This window comes from Macaca nemestrina, chromosome 8 (genome assembly GCF_043159975.1).
Source record: "Macaca nemestrina isolate mMacNem1 chromosome 8, mMacNem.hap1, whole genome shotgun sequence".
Taxonomy (NCBI): Eukaryota; Metazoa; Chordata; class Mammalia; order Primates; family Cercopithecidae; genus Macaca; species Macaca nemestrina.
Window position 1 is genome coordinate 61,377,428 of NC_092132.1, and position 21,988 is coordinate 61,399,415.

Below are 21,988 nucleotides of genomic sequence, written 5' to 3' on the forward strand. Positions count from 1 at the left end.
TAAAATTTTTGAAACATATTTTAAAACATATTATTTAACACTAGTCAGCAAGGTACAAAAGTAGACTAGCCATCATAACTAAATATGTATGTCTAGAAAAGAACCTGGATATAGTTGAAATTTTAGGAAATTATATTGGGAAGTTTTTCAAAATAATGAAATAAGGAGAAATTAGTCAATAAATATATGGACAGGTTATTTGCCATATGTAAATATAAAAGTTATGTTCCCTACCTCATGTGTAATATGAAATATTCCCAGGTCTCTATCAAAGACATACTTTTTAAAAATAATTTTTACTTTTTAAAAATAATTTTTATAATTTTTGTTTTTGAGAGAGTTTGATAGGAACACAAAACTCAGAATAAAAGAAGGTTTTATTATACTTTCATTGTTAAACGTCCCCCTCTACAACTACCTTCTTTATCAAGCATGAACAGCAACAATCTCTGTATGGAAAATAAATAAAATGACTGATATTTAAAAGATATAAGTTCATAACTCTGAAATGTACAAATTTCTTGAAATGTAAAAGAAAAACGCACACGTGTTCAACTTCATTTAAAAATGTTAAACAAAAAATTACTTTAGTACAGTAGATAGAAAAGGGCTATAAATATTGACAGAAGTATATTACAAAGTATGATGTCCAATAGAAATTTCTATGATGATGGAAGTGTTTTCATATCTTTAATATCATGTATGAAAGCCACCAGCCATATGTGGTTATTGAGCAGTTGACATATCACTAAAGTAACTAAGAAACTAAAATTCAATTTTTTTTTAAATTAAAATTTGAATAGCCCTCTAGGGAGAATTACTACCTTACTGGAAAGTACAGTTACAGTTTTCACTAAAATATAGTCTTTTCCATATAGTCTCCATATGATCAGTATGACTCAAATATACCTTTTTATTTTATTTTATTTTATTTTTGAGACAGTGTCTTGATCTGTCACCCAGGCTGGAGTGCAGTGGTGAGATCTCGGCTCACTGCAACCTCTGCCTCCCGGCTTCAAGTGATTATCTTGCCTCAGCCTCCCAAGTAGCTGGGACTACAGGCTCCCGCCACTATGCCCAGCTAATTTGTGTATTTTTAGTAGACATGGGGTTTCACCATATTGGCCAAGCTGGTCTTGAACTCCTGAGTTCAAGTGATCTGCCTGCCTCGGCCTCCCAAAGTGTTGGGATTATAGGTGTGAGTCATTGCACCCAGATCAAAAATACCATTTTTTTGAAGAAATCTGGCCATATGCATCAAAATTCTCCAAATATATTCTCTTTAACCTAAAAAAAATTCAAATTTAGCTTTTTATTGTAAGAAAATAGCATGGTAAGTACAACAAATGTAGGACATGGACACAGGGAGAGGAACAACATTTACTAAGGCCTGTTGCTAGAGGGGAGAGCATTAGGGAAAAGAGCTAATGGATGCTGGGATTAATAATAGGTGATGGGTTGATAGGTGTAGTAAACCACCATGGCACACATCTACTTATGTAACAAACCAGCAACATCCCGCACATGTACCCTGAAACTTAAAAAACAAATGAAAAAATTGTATAAAATGAAGAATGTTTATTGAATTTGAAAAATCAGAGACCATATAAATGACTGAAAATAGAAAAAAAGTTAAATAGATCTGGTTCACTAACTCACAAGAGAATTCACATAACATAACTTCCATGTTGCTTCTGTATTGTGGTCACTCTCCATTGTTTTCCATATAATAGGATGTGATAATTAAGGAGCAATGGGATCAGTGTCAGGAAAAGTCATATTATCACTTTTCTTGTTCTGGAAACTGCTCTGTTATTAGCAACTCCTTAGTGAATTTTGGTTCTGTATGAATAGCTCATCATATTTATTACTCATATTGATCCTACTAATTACTAACACCTTTAAGCCCTTTATATACACAATAAAGAGGTGCAATTTTTAATCATATGTATAACATTGAACTAAAATTTGTTATTCTCCATTAAACTGTAAATTCAACAAGGAATGAGAATGTTTCATAATAATATTTCCCAGTGTTAGCATATACTTAGTGGTCACATAATAAATATGTGTTGAATTAATTAAATAAATGAAACATGCATTAGAGACCTGAGCATATTTCAATGGTAACCTCATTTCAGGAGTAATTTCCTACACATCTGACCAATTAGTTACTCAAAGCTTATCTGTTGTGTGTGATAGATAATTTCAAGTATCTGGATAAAGTCAATGCTCAATTCTGAATCTTGGTCTATGTATCTAACTGCCATTGATTCTGCATTCATATTGTTTTATTATGGCAACAATGATTACATAAAAGCACATATTATTAAAATATAAATAAATAAGACAGAAATTATGTAGGCGTCATTAAAATTGCCAAGTGTGTTAAGCTATCCTGATAATTTGCCAGTAATGACTTGTACATTTTTACTGCCTAAGCCATAAATCACTCTATCAGATTTTATTATTTGATGCTTAAGTAGCAGATTACATGTTATTAAAACAGATAATGTACCTCATAAGATTTTTCTTCCTTCTGTAGAAATATTTATGGAAAAACTAGTTTAATTTTAATTTAAAGAATGCTTTAGTTTGCCTTTTCCATCTACTGAAATTTTAATCACACTGACATATTTGTAAACAACATAGAAGTTTTCTGAAAAATATATGATGTTTCACAGGGAAAAATGGAGAAAACAAAACAAAATTAGAATGTAAGCAACATTAACAGAAGACCAGTTGAATCATATTAGACCAACTGCCACAGAACATTGAGCAGAGAAAGTTACTTCAGAGGGATATTCGGATTGTTTATTTCATCTTCTTTGACTTTATTTATATATTTTTCATCAACAGATGGATTAGTACCAGCTGTGTCTTTATGCATGAATGTCTTATACAGGTATGTGATGCTTGTTTTGGCTAGGTACAACTGAGCCAGTGAGCACTTTCCATTTCACTGCCAGGTGTTCTTTACAATGACTTTTAAAATTGACTTCTGAGTTGTCATGTTCTTGAATCTGGAGTTAAGAAAGGAAAAAAAATATTATCTTTTTGAAATTCAGTATTGCTTTTGAACTCACAGTCTGAAGACTTGTCATTACCAGAAAGTTGAGCTTTTGAAACCTTGCTTTATATTTTTTAAGTTTGAAATATTAACGCTGAAAAGAAACAGTATCTCCTCTTCACAAAATTGAAGCTTCTGGGAAAATATCCAGTGATTTTTTTTCCTTCTAAATAGACATTTTTAGTAGACACAAATATAGTAACAATTTGATATTTCCCAAAAAAGACATGTTTGAACTCCTGCCAAATATATTTTATAGTTATTTATTTATTCATGTATTTTACTTATTTAATTTTGAGATGGATCCTCGCTCTGTCACCCAGACTGGAGTGCAGTGGCATGATCTCAGCTCACTGCAACCTCCATCTCCCCAGTTCAAGCAATTCTCCCTGCCTCAGCCTCCCGAGTAGCTGGGATTACAGGCATCCACCACCCTCCCTGGCTAATTTTTGTATTTTTAGTAGAGACGAGGTTTCATCATGTTGGCCAAGCTGGTCTCGAACTCCTGACCTCAGGTGATCTGCCTGTTTCGGCCTCCCAAAGTGCTTGGATTACAGGCGTGAGCCACCACGCCCGGTCTATGTATTTTGTTTATGAGTTGGCGGTGGTGTTGCTTTTTATGTTTCATGACTGAGATGGACTTTTGAATCTTATGCATTTTTGTAAAATTAAATCATATTTTACTTTGTGTAAAATTAAACCATAATCTGTTCCAAATAGTGATCTTAGCTTTTACATTTGGAAACTTTTAGTTCTCTAAAAAAACTTTTATTTTTGACTTTGAGAATTTAGGTTGCATAACCTAGAAGGATTGCACTGGAGATACAAGTTGAATGTATCCTTTAAAAAAATAGATGAGGAAATCTTTTTACTTTTGATGAAAATATAACAATTGAATAAAAATACTGTGGAAATAATTTGTCAAAACCCAGAAAAATTATTTTCTTCCTCTTTCCACCCCCTGCTTTTTCTAAAACTTTTTCTCTACTCACTTTATATTTTTTAAGTTGTAAAGCTTGCTTTCCATATTACTACATTAATATATTTTTGTCAGATCATTTTTATTGTCTTAAAATCTTTTTTATCATTTGTTCCTGTTTTGTTTAGAAATTTTATCTTCTAGAGAGCTATCAGTGTTTGTGAAAATGTTAATTTTCTATAATTTTGCTAATTTTATCATGATTTTGAGAAATCAGGAGGTAGCTGAGTAGCATTATGTCTATGTGATTTATTTATAGAAAAAAAAATGACCATTTCTGAGATAGACAAATAAGACTGCTAAGGAAAAAGTCAATTTTAGAATTTACAAAAATATTACTAAAATATAATTTTCATTCTGTCATTTAAATTATTCTCTCTATGGTTTTAGTTATTATTGTCTTAATTTATCTCTTCACTACTACTTATCAATATATTCTTTTAAGAGATGAGACCTTGCTCTGTCACCCAGGCTGGAATGTGGTGCTATGATCACACATCATTGCAGCCTTGAACTCCTGGTTCAAGTCATCCTCCTGCTTCAGCCTTTTAAGTAAATAGGATTCATGGACACAAGCCACCTGCTTGGTTCAATGTATGTTAGTAGCAAGTTAGTTGTCTACTAGAAGAGGTTTTCTTCTTCTTTCTTTTTATTTTTTAACAGAACAGAGAAAATTTGTTTCTATAATCTGTATTGAATTCACTTCCATTCCAATATTGATAATGCCCACAGTAATTTTGGCTCTTCAAATTCTTGATTTCTATATATAACATCACTGTAATGGGATAAGGTACAAAATTCTTGTAATCAGAAATCTGTATTGGCTTGGTGCACTAATACAATCATTAGCAATTTCCATTAAAATACATATGTACGTGCACTCACACACACACGTACAGATTCACTTGCCCAATACACTGCTGGAAACTGTATAGAAAGATAACGTATTACCACATTCTGAGAAAAGTCTCCATATATGAGGCCAATGGATCTAGTCCAAGAACTCTTGCCCAGGCATATTTAAAATCTTCATAATACAATAGAAACAATTAAAAATTTATTTATTATTTCCCCCACTATCTGTTATGCAGCTCAAAGATCCATGATGTGTGCAACCACATTTTTTTCAGCTGTACTCTATACTAAATGCTATTTTTAGTATATCTTAAATTGTATTACACACATACAGTCTATTGCTATTCTTTATATTTTGTTTAAATACGGTTATGCTTTTGCCTATATTGTTTTAAATATTGTGACCTAGTAATATCTATTAGTGTACATGTTGAGCAGACATGCCCAAAGCTGACTCACAATAAGTTATGACCTTGTATAATTCCCTCCCCTTGAATGTGGGTAGTACCTGTGACTTACTTTTCACCAATAGAACATGGCGGAGGTAGTGGGATGACAATTCCTTGATTACATTACTTTATATGGCAAGGAATAGCACTCATTGACGATATACTATATATGTTTGTCTTAGCTTTAGATCGTAGAGCCACATTCTTCTGCTGACCTTGACTGGCTACGTATCAGAAAGTTGTGGGTGTCTCTACAGACAGAGAGTGGACTTCATTTGATAGTCAGTAAGAAGCTGGGTACTTCAGTCATAAAATTAAAAGAGAATTAAGCCCTGGTGCCGTGGCTCATGCTTGTAATCCTAGCACTTTCAGAGGCCAAGGCGGGCAAATCACTTGAGGTCAGGAGTTCGAGACCAGCCTTGCCAACATGGCGAAACCCCGACTCTACTAAAAATACAAAAATTAGCTGGATGTGATGACTGGCACTTGTAATGCCAGCTACTCAGGGGAATCACTCGAACTCTGAAGGCGAAGTTTTCAGTGAGCCGAGATTGTGCCACTGCACTCCAGCCTAAGCGACAGAACAAGATTTCGTTTCAAAAAATTAAAATAAAATAAGAAGAAATTAATTATGTCAAAAACCTAAGTGAGTTTGGAAGTGGATTCTTTCCCAGTCAAGCCTCTAGGTGAAAAGGTAGTCTGGCTGACAACTTGATTTCAAGACCCTGAGAAGGATTCTCCTAGGTCCTGCCCAGAATCCTGAACAAACAAGCTCTGAGAGAATAAAGTCATGTTGTATTAAGCTGCTAAGTCTTTGGTAAAATTTTGAGCTGCAATAATAAACTAACAAGGATATCTATACATCCCACTTTTTGAGGGGTGTGTAATTCCAGATGCACTTTTCCAGATGACTCAGAATTATTTTGCTAGATTCCCACAAATATTTGACAATTTTGATTGGAATCATATTAAAAGTATAAATTATTTTTCAGTGAATATGCATTTTTGCAGAAATATTTAGTTGTTTTAAAAATCTAAAGCTATATTCCCTTGATTCCAGTAATATTTTTGATACCAAAAATATATTTTGTCCTGGATCCAAATGATTATGTTTCTATATTAACATATTGAACTTATTTACAAGTTAGATTTACTAGCATTAAATAATCATGGGAGTCCAAAAAGTCATGTTGTATCACTGTTGAATATAAAGTCAAAATCAGTTTACCCATATTTTATTTTACTGTTTCTGTATTTATTTTGGAAATAACATTGATACATACTATCATTTCATGTAGTTGGTGAGTTTTGGTACCTTTCTCTTTTATGAGACAGGGTCTTGCTCTATTGCCCAGGCTGGAGTGCAGCAGTGCAATTGTAGCTCACTGCAGCCTTGACCTTCCAGGCTCAAGTGATCCTCCCACCTCAGCCTCTTGAGTAGCTAGGACCACAAATGCATGCTAATGCACCTGGCTAATTTTTATGTACAGCCAGGATCTGGCTAGGTTGTCCAGGCTGGTCTCAAACTCCTGAGCTAAAGTGATCCTACTGCCTCGACCTCCCAAAGTGCTGAGATTACAGGTGTGAGCCACCATGCCCAGCAGTATCTCTTGTACTGAATTGATAAGTCAACATTTTTCATACCAAGGCACAGCTAACACAGCATGAGAAATAACTTCTTGGAACAACTTGCTAAAAAATTACCTTTAAATCACCTAATCACATGGCTTTTCTTAAAGAAAATTTATTTTTTTTCTATTTTTGTTGGCGTGTTTTTCTGAAGAAATTTGATTAATTACTATTTATAGAAACACATTTACTTCATGGAGAATGCCAACTATATTAGAATAGATAGAAATTTCAATCTTTTTATTCATTTAAAATTTTTTCCATTTCAGAGAATATGTTGCCTTCCTTATGTATAATTTATATGGTTTGGCCTTGTTTCATTTTTCATTTGAATACATTGTCTTGAAACTCTGTGTGTGTGTGTGTGTGTATGTGTGTATGTATGTATGTGTGTGTGCATTTAAGAAGCAGAGCTGGAATGACTTTTTAGTCCTTTCTCTTGATTTCCTATTTTCTAAAGTATCTCTATTAATAGCTTCTTATTTGCTTATTTGTTTGCAATGATTAATTGCATTTTTAATTTCTATGTAACATTAAGAATGTTTACCACATTGATTAAAAGAAATATACTAGATTTTTAGGTAATTTTCATTAATCTCATGCTTTATCACTTGTATTTTAAGCATGTTGTTTTATCTATTGTGATTTGTAAGTTTTAATAGGCAATGCCAATATGTACATAGATGTAGATTTCTTTTAATTAATATACTTTGGAATGTGATGAATGATTTTAGTCCATAAAATAATACTTTTTAATAATTTTTTATTTGTATTTGAATTTTAACTACACATTAATCTTCCAATTGCCTCATCCTCTGGCATATTATTAATGTACTTTTACTGTCCAGTTTTCTCTGTCAAATGAGTTCTTTAGTCATATTTTTGTATTTTTGCAATTTTCTCTTTGATTTCTTTGAGTTGCACTTTATACAACAAATTACTGTTTTTATATGACTTGTTCTTTTCATTGAGAATGGCTATGGTTATTCTGGAACTTCTGTGGTTCCATATACATTTTAGGACTGTTTTTTTCTACTTCTGTGAAAAATTTCATTGGCATTTTGATAGGAATTGCTTTGAATTCATAGATTGCTTTAGAGAATATGGACATTTTTAATAGTATTGATCTTCCAATCCATGAATATGGAATAGCTTACTATTTTTGTATATCTCCTTCAATTTCTTTCATCATTGTTTTATAATTTTCACTGTAGATATCTTTCACTTCTTTGGTTAGGTTTTTTTCCTAGGTATTTTATTTTTAGCTAATGTAATTGGGGTTACTTTCTTTGTTTATTTTTCAGATTGTTTATTCTTGGCATATAGAAGAGCTACTGGTTTTTGTATGTTGATTTTGTATTCTGCAATTTTATTGGATTTGTTTATCAGGTCGGATAGTTTTTTAGTGAAATCATTAGGTTTCTCTAAATAAAAGATTATATCATCTGCAAATAAGAGTAATTTGACTTTTTTTCCCAATTTAGTAATTTGACTTGTTTCCATTTTTTTCTTTCTCGTTTAATTGCTCTGCTTAGGACTGTTAGTTAGTACTATGTTGAGTTAAAGTGACAAAAGTGGATGTCCTTGACTTGTTAAAGATCTTAGGCAAAACACTTTCCATCTTTCCCCATTAAATATGAAACTAGCTATGTGTTTGTCACATATGGCTTTTATTATATTGAGGTTCTATACCCATTTTTGAGAGTATTTTTCATTAAGGATGTTGAATTTTATCAAATACTTTTTTTGGCATCTATTGAAATGATACTGTTTTTTGTCATTCATTCTACAGATATGAAGTATCACATGTATTTATTTGTGTATGTTGAACCATCTTTGCATCCCTGGAATGACTTTCACTTGACCAAATTGAATTCTTACTTGTTGTTTGACTTTTAGTAAATTACAAACTAGTTTGTACTTCAGTTTCTTCATCTATAAAATAGCTTTAATGGTTTTATCTACTTCATGAAGTTGTTATGAGGCTTAAAATAGTTTGACAGTCATGTGCCACAAAACGACATTTTTGTCAATGTCTGATCACATACACGACAGTGGTCCATAAGATTGAAAGGAGATGAAAAATTCCTATTGCTTAGTGACATTATAGCTGTCACTACATTATTCAGTACAGTAACATGCTGCCCGGGTTTGCAGCCTAGGAACAAGACTATACCATGTAGCTTAGTGTAGTAGGCTTTACCAATGTAGGTTTAGGTAAGTGCATTCTATGATGTTCCCACAGCAACAAAATTGCCTAAGGATGCATTTTTCAGAAAATATCTCCATCATTAAGTGATACAGGGCTGCATATGTAGCATATTTAGAGGGTTGTCTGCTATATACTATGTGCCTTTTGTGTATTAGCCATTAATAATAAAAATTAATCTTATTATTAAACCTATTAGTTTATCCCGTTATACTCTTTGATCAGAAATGACTTACCACCCACTTTACAAACTCAGGATTCCTCATAAGTCACAGTCTTCTTTGCAGTTTCATCTATGAATTTGTTGCTTCTCTTTATTCTTATTATAATATCAATAGGTCAAAACTCTGAATATTTCTTTCAGTCATGTTTTCCTCTTCAATTTCTTATTTGACACTTATTGTGGAGAGAAAGAAGGGTTCAATGGAAATAGGAAGGAAATGTCCAGAAATCACTTTTCATTTAGCTAAAATCTGTAGATATATTCTAGTTTAAAACAGAGTAAAATTGGTAAACTGTGGAATAGGAATAAACCTTCTTTAAAATACATATATGTGTGTGTGTGTGTGTACATATGTATATATGATCAATCTTTTTTTCACACACACACACACACACATATATATATACACACACACACTCAGATTGGGATTCATAAATCTAGCATATAGTTGAGTTGATCTCATACAGTATCAGTCTAGCCCCCCTTAATGGTTCTATTTTTTAAACAGTATCTCCAGAACTTGTGCTTTTATCTTTAATAGTCTGCTCACCATCCTCCTGATTTGATTGGGACAGTCTGTGCTGGCACCTATTGTCCTGTTGTGATTAACAGAGATTCTCTTCTTTCTCAAAACTGTTGGAATTTGGACAATATTTATTTGGTCATGCTAGTCAAAGGCAAATCATCAGATCATTAATTTCCAACTCACTCAAAACCGACCAAGAAGGAGCAATAAGATTTTATTATAGTTCTGCTTGCTGCTATTTTTTAATATTTACTTTTTTGTCCTCTATAACTTGTGAGCCAATGACATTTTCCTATCTCACCACAATCTTGTCTGCCTACTTTCTGAGAGTTCTTTCTTATTATCTACCAAGAAATAACATTGGCATTGAACATGTATTTTTACAGATATGTGCATCTTTTTAAATACGTTAACAAATGTTGGCAATATTTTGCCCTAATGTGGTTAGGGTTTAATTCTTACAATATTCTTGAAATAGTCTTGCAAATATTTTTTAGAAATCAATTACTGAGGTTTCATGCTGTCACTTCACAGTTTTTATATTTATAGTTACATATCTGCAAATTTTGAAGTTTAGAATTTTTCCTATTTGATATAGTTGGCTTACATGCTACATGTTTGAAAAATTAATTTGTAATGATGATCTGGATTATATTTTAAGATGAATTTGTTTTAAGATCAATTTGTTTTATGATGTTGTCATAGAAAATAGCAGTAATAAGAATTTTCTGTCTGAGAAAGTAGTACTCAGGAATATTTAAAACAAGACACTGGTGGCAATATGAAACAGGTCAGAAGTTTAGTAAAGGGCCTACATTTTATAATAATTATTTTTAATATTTTAAAATAAGTTGAGAATAATAGTATAAAAGCAGATTGACAAAATGCCACTGAAATAGATAGAAAACCTTAACAATGCTGAAATTAAGAAAAAAAAACTAGTACTAATAGCACAAAATGGGAAATACATTTAATTTTGTAGCCAGTAATTCTGTTGAACACTTGTAGAATTGGTTTTAAGGGAAAAATTCCTTTTTTTCTTATTCTGTAACTTGAAATGACTTCATCATTTAGCCAAGAGATGACTGTTCTTTCATAAGATGCATTCAAAAATAGTAAATCATACGCATATATCAGAACTAGTAATAGTGTATGTCGTCCAAAACATAGCTGTCCCAGCTTTCATGCCTAGCTCTCATAGTTATATGAAATGTGTGGGTTCTACTTCTTAAACAATGATTAGTATGCATCTAAGATTTAGGCTGTAACAAATAGTGAAAAAATTGAAATGTTGAAATAAAAGAAATGTTGAAATAAAAGAAAATATCAACGACTATTTTAGATCAACAATAGTTGTAAGCATTAAATAAATACAATTTTCTCTACCTGGTTACTCATTCCAACTAGACAAGACTCAAAACGACAGAAGGAGGCAGAATCTATATTTGAACTAAAACATACAGCCCAGGAGAATATCCTGTCAAAATAAGATGACAGATAATTTCTCTTCCACCAAGTGGATGCAGTAATGAGTTTAAATCTGACTGAAATAGGACTATATCCCCAAATAGTTATAAAATCTGTAGCAAGAAATGGGGGCAGCAATAATATTTTATACTTGCTATGTGAGGAAAAATTGGAACTAAAATATTATACTAATGAACTACTAAGTCTCTTATTTTAAAAGTATTAATTTTATAGAAATATATTCTGCAGACTGATGGTCTACATAAGACAGAAATTAATCTAAAAAGAAACACCAAATAATCTAAAATACTTGTTTACATATATAAGTTGTATATACATCCTTTTCTAATCTCTTCCTATTAGAAATCACTAGATTTATTTGTATGTTTATCAAGAAAAGGCATTCTCAACTTAGAAGGGCCTGTGCAGTTATTATCTGTAGGAGATGCCATCTTAAAATAAAATATTCCCATATATTTAGTAGAATGTTAATGATAATTATCATTTGGGACAATCAGCCCGTCTTATTGCTGGGATTTTATATAAATCTTAAGGACAAAATTATTATTCTTTTTTTTCTCTTTAATAAGTAGTGAGCCCACATTATTGAATGAGCTACATTACAGTAGTCATAAGGTCTTAGCTATACAAATAATTCTGGAGATTGAATTCTTACTTCTTGTTTGAGCTTCAGCAAATTACAAATTGAGTTTATTTGGTATTCAACCAATTTCATTTCAATAGGCACCTAGTTGAGCTTTTATCTGGGAAGAACAAAGGAAATACTTATCTTCTTCCATTTGCATCCTTCCTTCTCTCATCCTTGTTCTCTTCTACAGTCTATGTTGATCTGTGTCCATTCATCTTGGAATAACCCTATCTTTTTTTTTTTTTTTTTTTTTTTTTTCAGACGGAGTCTTGCTCTGTCGCCCAGGCTGGAGTGCGGTGGCGCGATCTCGGCTCACTGCAAGCTCCGCCTCCTGGGAATAACACTCTTTGTATTAGATTTGATAACTTAGCTATCGAGTTTTCAGGCTGTAATTGATCAATGTTTTTAAACATTGGGTATAGAATTGTGTGTGTGTGTGTGTGTTTAATATCTCATTCTTTCCGTTTGCTTGTAAAAACAGACTTGGGAAAAATGCTGGAGGTTAGGAAGATGCAGGCTGTGAACCAACATGAGTATTTTAATTAGTGTTGCAGCTGTTTGGGAATGTATTCATCTCTAGGCTTCATTATTGTGTAAAGGCTAACTAATTTGGCTTTTTTGTTGTTGTTGTTGCAGAGAAGAGAATTTTTGACCTCAGTAATATTTAAAGTGTGAAAAATAAAACTGTGAAAAATAAAACAACAATAAAGTCCAAAGGATGCTATAATTACTTACTGTGTCAAGTTGTCCCTTTAATGTTGTGACATGTGACATTAATAAATTCATTCACATTTAGATGTCAAGTAAAGTAGGGTCTCTCTGTGTTTAATATGTCTGTCATAATTAAACGCTGGAAGGAAAATTGGTCAATAAAGAACAAAAGATCAGAATGAATCAACTGCCACTTTTCTTATATGTTCACTAATTTCAAAAACCATTAATTGTAAATTGAATATTTGATACATTTATTCATGTATTATTTCTAATCCCAATAACACTTTTGCAAAATTTTGATTACTCTTATTTTAGGTATGAGGGGGCTGAGGGCCAGAGTGATTAAATGACTTCACATCCCTAATGGAGCCAATAAATTATGATTAACCAGATTGTATCAGGCATGTAGCTAGATGCTGCGTATATGGTAGTGAAATGAACTGGCATGGCCCTTGCCCCTGTAGAGCTAAAAGGGTAATACAGTGCTTGGTAGCATCAACAAGACTGAATTCACTCTAGCCTTTCTCTATTCTAATTCAGTGCCATTTGCTAGTTTTATGCCACTTTCTAGCTCTACGCAATTTGCCAGGTGGCAAAGTTTCCTAAGTTTTGTAACCATTAGTTTATGTCATCTGTAAAATAAGTATTGCATTAGAGTTTTTTGTGAGGTTTGGCTGAGTGAATAAGTGGCATTTTTTAGCAAGTGACTGGTACATTGCGGTGCTTAACTTAAAAAGAATATTATGTAAATGTATTGTATAAAGTCTTAAGCTTCAGAGACCATGAAACCTATCTTACTGCTCAGTCCTGCATGGATTTTATTTCCAAAGTCACATTATGTTCCAAGATGGATGATAAAGCCCCAACACCTCCATCTATATTTCATCCAGCAAGAAGAATATATGAATGTCATGGTCTCTAATGATAAGAATGTGTCATGAAAATCATAAAACACTTTCAATAAAACCTTATTAGTCACAATTTAGAAGTTAGCTGTGTCTTTTATCTAATTGAAGGTAGGTTGATACATACAGTCTCTGAGAAAATGTCTGATCCTACTTATAAGCCTACCACTTAGTCTGCCAGAGTTTAATAGATGCTGACAGGAGACATGAGACTCCAGAAAAAATTCAGAGGACTTTACTATTCACAGTAGAGCAGGCATTATGAACTTTATATGTGTATCAGTTTTCCTTGTTCCTCAACTCCCTTGGGGACACACACACATATGTGGGCCCACATGGATGCCATATAGACAGTGGGTCTGTGTTATGGTTGAGGAAATCTAAGGTTAGAAAATTCCCAACCTTATAAGGAAATTCCTAACAAACCTGCCAAAATGTTGACCCAGACTAAGTTGCTATTTGTAGTATATGCTTAGGAAACGTATCTGTCCTCTAACCTGGAGGGACAACCTATCTATAGTTCCCAAGGCTCTTTGCTACACAAATATCTCTGAAATGCTATCCTGGAACAAAAGATGATGTGCAGAAACATGTGCATGAGAGAACCATGGATAATTGTCTTATCAGATAGTCTGGGAATTGTGTGCTTAACTAAAAGTAAGGAAGATTTGATTAATTCTAAGGAAGGATGAAAAAACAGTTACTGGGAAAAACTGATGGCAAATGCCATATCCTATTAGGATTCACAATGAGGTTTAAATCATGTCCCTACTATTCTGTTTCAGAGAAACTGATCTTGTCATTACATGTATTCCCAGTCTTTGCATGTATTCCTACTTCTGCATCAGTCTTTATTCATTTTCCTCATCTGGAATTTTACTCTAAGGAGCATGTATTGAACACTTGCCAAGTACCCAGCACTATATTTGGGTCCAGGAAAATCACAGTGGATGAAACATGGGCTCATCTTCTTTCAGTGGCATTAGAACTTGGTCAACACAATTTGCTCAATTCCACAATTATAAATTATCTTAATTGCAGTCTGCGATTCTGGCCTATTCATGCCTCTGCTTGACTTCTCTCTCATTTGGCTGCTGGCCATTTTGATAGTTAAAATCTACACATTTCATTGCTAACTTCATTTTTAAACTTTATTGAACATGTCACCTCCTGCTGAAATCCATTCTTATCTCTGTCTGCTCCTGACCAAGCTTGTACAACCCTAGCCCTTTGCATGAAGAGCTGAAGCTGGTGTCTATTTGGCATCATCTATAGTAAGGAGGGCTCCATTTAGACAACAAAATATTGATTCCTGTTTTTTTCCATGTGTATTTACTATAATTTTATATCTCCTATTTAACATTTATTTTATCAACAAAAAAGTCTTACTTCTCTTTTAGGTTAGGTGTTATAAATTCTGATTACCATGCCTCTCCTTGGGACACATTTTATTGCTTCAGACCCTTCTTGTGGCATATCCGACTGCTTCTGACTACGATTCCTTCTCTTGTTGCCTGCTAATGCAGATTCACAGTATCTGTCCTGCTCTCCTTCCCTCAGTGACTCACAGCTTTCTGAAGTTTTGAGAGAGTAACCAACCATGAGGAAAAATTGTACAAAAGACTCTCTCCCCTGTTCCTATTTCGTTTCTTTTTTCAAAGTTTACACTTTCAAAAAAGATAAGCAATATATGACTGTTATATGAATAGTTAATATACAAAAATATGAAGTTACCTTTAATAACATTTCAGAGAAAAAGCATGCTCTGTTAAATATTTTTGATTGATCTGGAATATAAAAAATATCCAAGAGAAAAATAAGCCTAGAGCTATGGGCTGTACGGGAAGATGTGCCATTGGGAGTGTTGAATTCCCCAGGCTTAGGCATGAACACATGACATTTTCACTGGGACAGAAGTGGAGCTCCTTCTTGCATCCTTCACCATTAGTCTGAAACATTCCTTCATATAAGCCCTGGAGAGAGGCCAAGAGTTGTATAAGTCATAAGGGAAAATGAAATGGCAAAAGAAATAGAAGCCTTAAATTACTGCAGCAGGAAAAGACATGTTATATTCATTTGTCCTAAAGTTTCCAAGGTAATTTTGATATAGCTTACATATGTAAATAAAATAGGTATATTCGTCCTTAAGGGCTTAAATTAGTGACAATGGAGTTATGCTGGCCTTTTCATGTTGCTCAGTGAAGGAAGATCTATGTATTTTTGAATAAATGAAGGTCGTCTAGAAGTTTATTATTAATAATAAAAACTATAGGAATGGGAACTACCTATGACCAACCAGCTGGAAAAATATTTCACTAGGCTTAAGCAATGGGAGTCAGGGATTACTCTGACATTTTTATTGATCAGCTGTCATTTGCAGATGGGTGAGAGTAAATTACCAAAGATTACTCGCTTAGAGAATAATTTACTATTCTTAAACAGATTTTACTTGTTAATAGTCTATGTTTAAAACCAACTGGATCGGGGAAAGTAGTGGAGGTGTGATGACTATGTGTTACAGGATCTATAATACATGTTTGGAGAAGAGAGATGCAAATCCTCAAGACTGATCCCAGTTACTTCACATTTTAGATAGAAAAAACAAAACCACATTTCTTCTTTAAGATCAGTATTTTTTTGTTCTAGATGGCCTAATACTCTGTGTAACTTTTATAAGTTCCTGTATCACTTTTTTCACATGTACACATGCTCTGCTGAGGGGGGCAGTCACACACTGGACAGTATGCTCTATTTTATGGCTCTGAGTATCTGAAGCACTCTCAATCACACTAATTTTTGCTTTTATTTAATTTGGCTCAGAATAAGCTCCAGTTAATTTCCCTTTAGGTTTAAGTAAAAAGGACCTATGTAAGCTTTTGGCTGGTTATTATTGTCTATTAAAAATTTATAATTACATTTAAAAAGACATGATGCATATTAATATGTCTTATAAAAATCAAGCCAGCCCAACCTTATTTTCTTCTCAACTGAGGTATGTTTCAAGGCAAGAATTCTAAGAGCATTGTTCAAACTGAAGTTTTAATTTAATGACACTAAAATAAAAAGTGTACCTTTGATCTAGTTTTAATTTATGCTATAGGGGAATTACAATAATTCTGAATATTGAACATCTGTGGCATTATTTAAATTGATAATATTTCCTAAGGTATTATTGTAACCAAGATTTTAGTATATGTTGCTATAATGTCTATGAATTTAAGACCTGGTCATTTATGTTTTATTTCGGGTAACTCATGACGTGTTGGTTAATTTATAAATAGTGCAGTCTTTTTATAAATTTAATGTATATTAATTTAAATACTAAATGTCTACATGGCTAAATAAGACATAATCTTGATCTATACTTTAGCCACGACAACACAGTACTCCATTAAGTAGCTAATTTTCATTGCCAGTGTCTAGTCAAGAGCAGATATACAAATTATCAGCTAAAGGGTGGAAATTAGACCATTCTTTTTATTTACTCATTATTTGTACTTATTAACAACTCCCCTTTTTGAAATCCTTTTAGGGTACACACACAAACAAATTCACTCTAAATGACATTTAACATACACAATTAATTTAAAATCATTCTCCTCTTGTAGAAAGATTGTGGCAGAGAATAAAAGCCAAATTACTCTCATTTACTGGCATATAGGGTTTGTTCTTGCTGATGGTACACTGACTCAGAAGGCTTAGAGCAGTAGAGATAACTTCTTTTAGACTGCTAAGCAGTCCCCTGTAATCATTCCTGATTATCCTTTGAGTGGTAACCTCTAAATGGATCAAAAGCATATCCGGCTAGACCCATTTTTGCTAGACTTGTGCTTAAAAGGTTTAAATGGATCAATGACCCCAGTGACATTCCTAGAGCAACTGTTGTACTTATTTCTCTTTACTACCTACTAATCATACTGGTATACTTTTGGACATCTCCATAAAGGAGAAGCTAATGTTTTCTCCTAAGATTTATCTGTACAGTCAAAAGCATTGCGTTAGTATTCCTGTCCATTCAAGTAATCTTTGCTGGAACAAACAATATATGAGTGTCTTCGGTAGTGAAACTTTTTTTCTTTCTCTGCCTCTGTCTCTTTCTCTTTCTTTCTTTTCCTGCTTCCCTTTTTTCTCCCTCCCTCCTTCCCTCTTCCCCTTCCTTCTTTGCTTTTATCATATAAATAAAAACAAACCAAATAATAATTCTTCATTCAGACATATTTCCTAAGCATTACCAGGCACTAGAGACACAATGAATATAATATGGCACTTCCTGTCCATGGTGTAATGGGAGAGAAAAATGAGCTAAATAATTATTATATATTCATTTCATCATCCATCAAGTGGCTCATAGATAATAAATTAGGACTTTTAAGTGTTAATTTGCCAGTTGTATATAAAAAGGAAACTTCTTGTGTGAATAGTAGACTCATAATTCAATAGGGAAACTGTGGCAAAAGTGTAAAGTTTTGGTATCTAAGAATATTTAAAGATAGCATAGTTCCTGCATTAAGAGCAGCTATTTTGATTTTGCCAGAGCTGTGTGCCATTTCACAGCACAATCTTCCATTTAATAATCATACCATCTCTTCTTCATCATGTATCAGAGAGATGAGAAACTTCACTTTCTAAAGCCCATGATTCATAATACTACTTGGCCTGATAGACAGCCAGCACCAAAATCATCCACAAAAGCACCTCCAAAAACCTTTTCTCTACTACTGAGAAATGACTCAGCCTATTTTCAAGATGTGACTAAAAACGCTGGACACTATTTTCATTTTTATATTAATGATATGCATTTTAAGTATAATAAGGATGAAACATTGCATTTACCAGGTGTGGTGAGTTACAGGAGGTGTCTGAACAATATAGACGTTTAGCCTGAATCATCCACCCTGAAACATTTTCTCAGTTCTTTAATAGAAGATGAAATTTTCTCTCTAGGTTTCATAGATCCATTTTCTTAACTTTCAATTTCACTTTGCCTGTTTAGATATAGATAACCTGACAGATTTTGGAGGGCAAAAGCATATCTTTCCTTTCTTAATTTCTTACAACTTTTAGTATGACAGCCATATCCACAAGGAGAATATTTAATAAAAATATATTATTCTGAATTCAAAACCTGTAAAGTCAAATGTAGCAAAAGGTAAAAAGTCACTCGTTCCAGACTCCTGACTCATTCCTGTTCCATCATTTGCTTCTATGGCTACTTTAGGATTTCAGCACTCGCTACACCAGCAAGGCAAAAAAAAATTACAGCATCTGGGCATTCAACCAAAGCTCATATGCTGTCATTAAAACTGAACTACTATGTAAATAGGATGTGCTTAAATGAGTTTTTCCCTCATTGCAAAGATGACATTTTTCCCTGTCTCACATTTGTCAAGCTGTCTTTATCCTTTGGTTAACTATGTAAGTTCTTGCAAATTTATTTGTATAATCATGTAATGCTATGTACAATTCTTAATGGTATGAGGTGACATATTTGTTTTGTTTTGTTTTTCAAGATCAAAACAAACTCAATGTATTGAGTGAGGTGATCTTACTTGTCTACTGAAGTGACCATTTTACTATAACTTTATACAACATAATGATTGTTCTTCCTTGACCTTTAAGCTTAACCGCATAACCAGTTTCCTTGTGGGCTAGTGGAGAAGGAATCAGTAAAACTGTACATCTGCCAACTCTGTATGAGCTAAATTTTCTTTCCAATTAAAGATGAGCAAAAAGGCTAGGAATAAACTCAACTTAAAACTAAAAGTAAGAAAATGCAACTTAGTAAGAAATTTTCACCCCAGGAATCCTTACATGGTGTCAGAAACAAATAATATGAAGACTTAGTACCTTTTATATTGGGATAAATATAAAATTAAACTTTCAGTACTTCTTAGTGCAACACATAAACTAACAGAGAGAGAGAGAGAGAGAGAGAGAAGAGAAGAGAATTAGGAGAAGCAAAGAGATGAAAGGAGATGAGAAGAGAAGAGAAAAGAAACTCCTTAAAGAATTATAGGTACCTGCCAAGCCCTACACCTTTGAACTTTTCAGAGACATTCACCATTGTTAAACTTAATTTCTAAGGTCACTGTCCATCTATTTGGAAGAGATAATCTATTGCATTGTAACACTACGAAAAATTGTATCATGTTGCTCAGAATTCTTAACTTAATGAAATCTTTCTGGCATTGTGACAATTTTTTGGAAGAAGTTTCATTTCTAAGATGAAATTTCTTAGACTGATTTATATGCTATTTGCATCACTGAAACATAGGTTCCCCCTCCCCCTTCCCCTTTAGAGTTTAGACTAACACTACTGACTTGGAGAGTCATTCTGTCTTTTTAATGTCTGACATATTTTGTTTTGTTTTTGCAAGAATGACTGACTGGCAATACTGTATTAAGTGAAATTCCAAAGACAAATCCATAGACTGAGTGCATGTTTGCTACCTTTGTAATTTGTCCATTTTGAATAATTCTCTTGTCAGGATCTGTTTATTTTCTGTTTCCATATACTTTTTTATTCTGCTCTCCCACTTTGTAAGTCTTATTTAAAGAAATAGCTACCCTTTTGCTCATAAAGAATCTTGTACATAAACATTCAATTGTGCTACTGTTCACTGATTCTTTCTCATTCTCAGAAATTACTGATTAATTCTTAAGGACCTAATCAGCTTTTTCTTAATTTGCCTACTTGACTACATATGAAGAAACACTGCTGCTTAGATGCACACTTAAATTATATTTTTCTTCATAATGTATCTTTCCATATTCTTAAATGCAAAAAGTAATGGGATTTATATTTCTTATTCAGACAAAATTCTCATTACACTTTCCATTTTATACATAATTATCTCATTATTGGTATTTTTTAAGCACCTAACATTCCTGTCATTTCTGATTTATTGAAGAAGCTGCTTAGTTCAGATGCAAAAAAAATTGAAATGAATCTATAAAATTTTGAAATGTCAACCCTTTACAATTAGTAAATAGGTCACAAAGTAGAAAAAGCACATTCTTATTGTAATTGTGTGAATCATCCTAGAATTTTTTTAACTTTATCAACAACTAAACTTTTATGGGCCGCAAATAAAATAATATTCTGAAAATGCAGAGCTTGTTTCTTCAATATCGTTTGTTTACACAATATGTGATCCTTAATAGGAAGTGGAGACGCCTCCCTACTATGCTCTTCTAATGATTTTATTTGAAAAGAAAAAAAAAATTACAAATAAAAGAATAACTTTTTTGTGTGTGTGTGCTGTGAACATCATCCTAGTACTCAGCACAGAATTTGAGCCTATATTATGCCAAAGAAGAAAAAAGTACCAAAGCAAACAAGTGATAAGTTTAATGACTAAACCTTTATCCTTATGCTGTTATTTCAGAAAAACCAAGATGCTTACTTTATTTTACATAAATTAAAATAATAGTTAATCATTTTACTTGGAATATCCACTACCATAATTTGGTGGCAATGCTGCCTGAGAGAGCAGACTAAGAAAAAGAGTGGGGAATTAGCAAAAGATGTGGTGAATATATGAACACATTTCTGGTCACTTTAACAATTTTAATATAATCTACTATTGATCACATCACATATGCATTTCTTGAACCACTAACTTCTCAATGCTAATGGATTCTGCCTGGGCTAGAGAGCTTTTCTATGACTCCTAGAGAAAGCAGAAACTCACAACTCTGCACCTTATCACCTAGATAGATGTTCTGTTTTTCTTAATATTATCAACAAGTTCAAGTCTTCTACTAAATGGTAATATTGAAAGCATTCCTTATATAATTTCTGTGAGGGCTGAATAAGATAAATGAATAGTTCCTAACACATAGAAAGCATCACAATTACTCTTATTATTACGACAAATATGGACTCAAAATAGTAATAGATGGTTCTTCATGATATTTTAGTTTAGGGAGAAAAATAGCCAATATTCACCAGTGATTATGGCATTTTGATTATCCCCAACTTATAGCACAGTTTTCTGGGTTTTTGTTTGTTTAATATGTCTATATTTGATACTTTCATTATACAACATTAAAGTTTTATAAAAATAAAATAACAGAACTTAGATAAAATACTAAAAGCATAAATTTGTAATATTCTATTGTATTTTGAACTGAATAAACTAAATATATATTGCAAAAAGTTACATATGTACACATATATAGTCATATTTATCTATTCATATATGTGTTTATAAACACCTTTACAAACTTACTTCTACTAATTTACATTAATAATTATTTATACTTCTACAAATTTAATTTCTTCCTAATGTATAACCCTTCATATAAGAC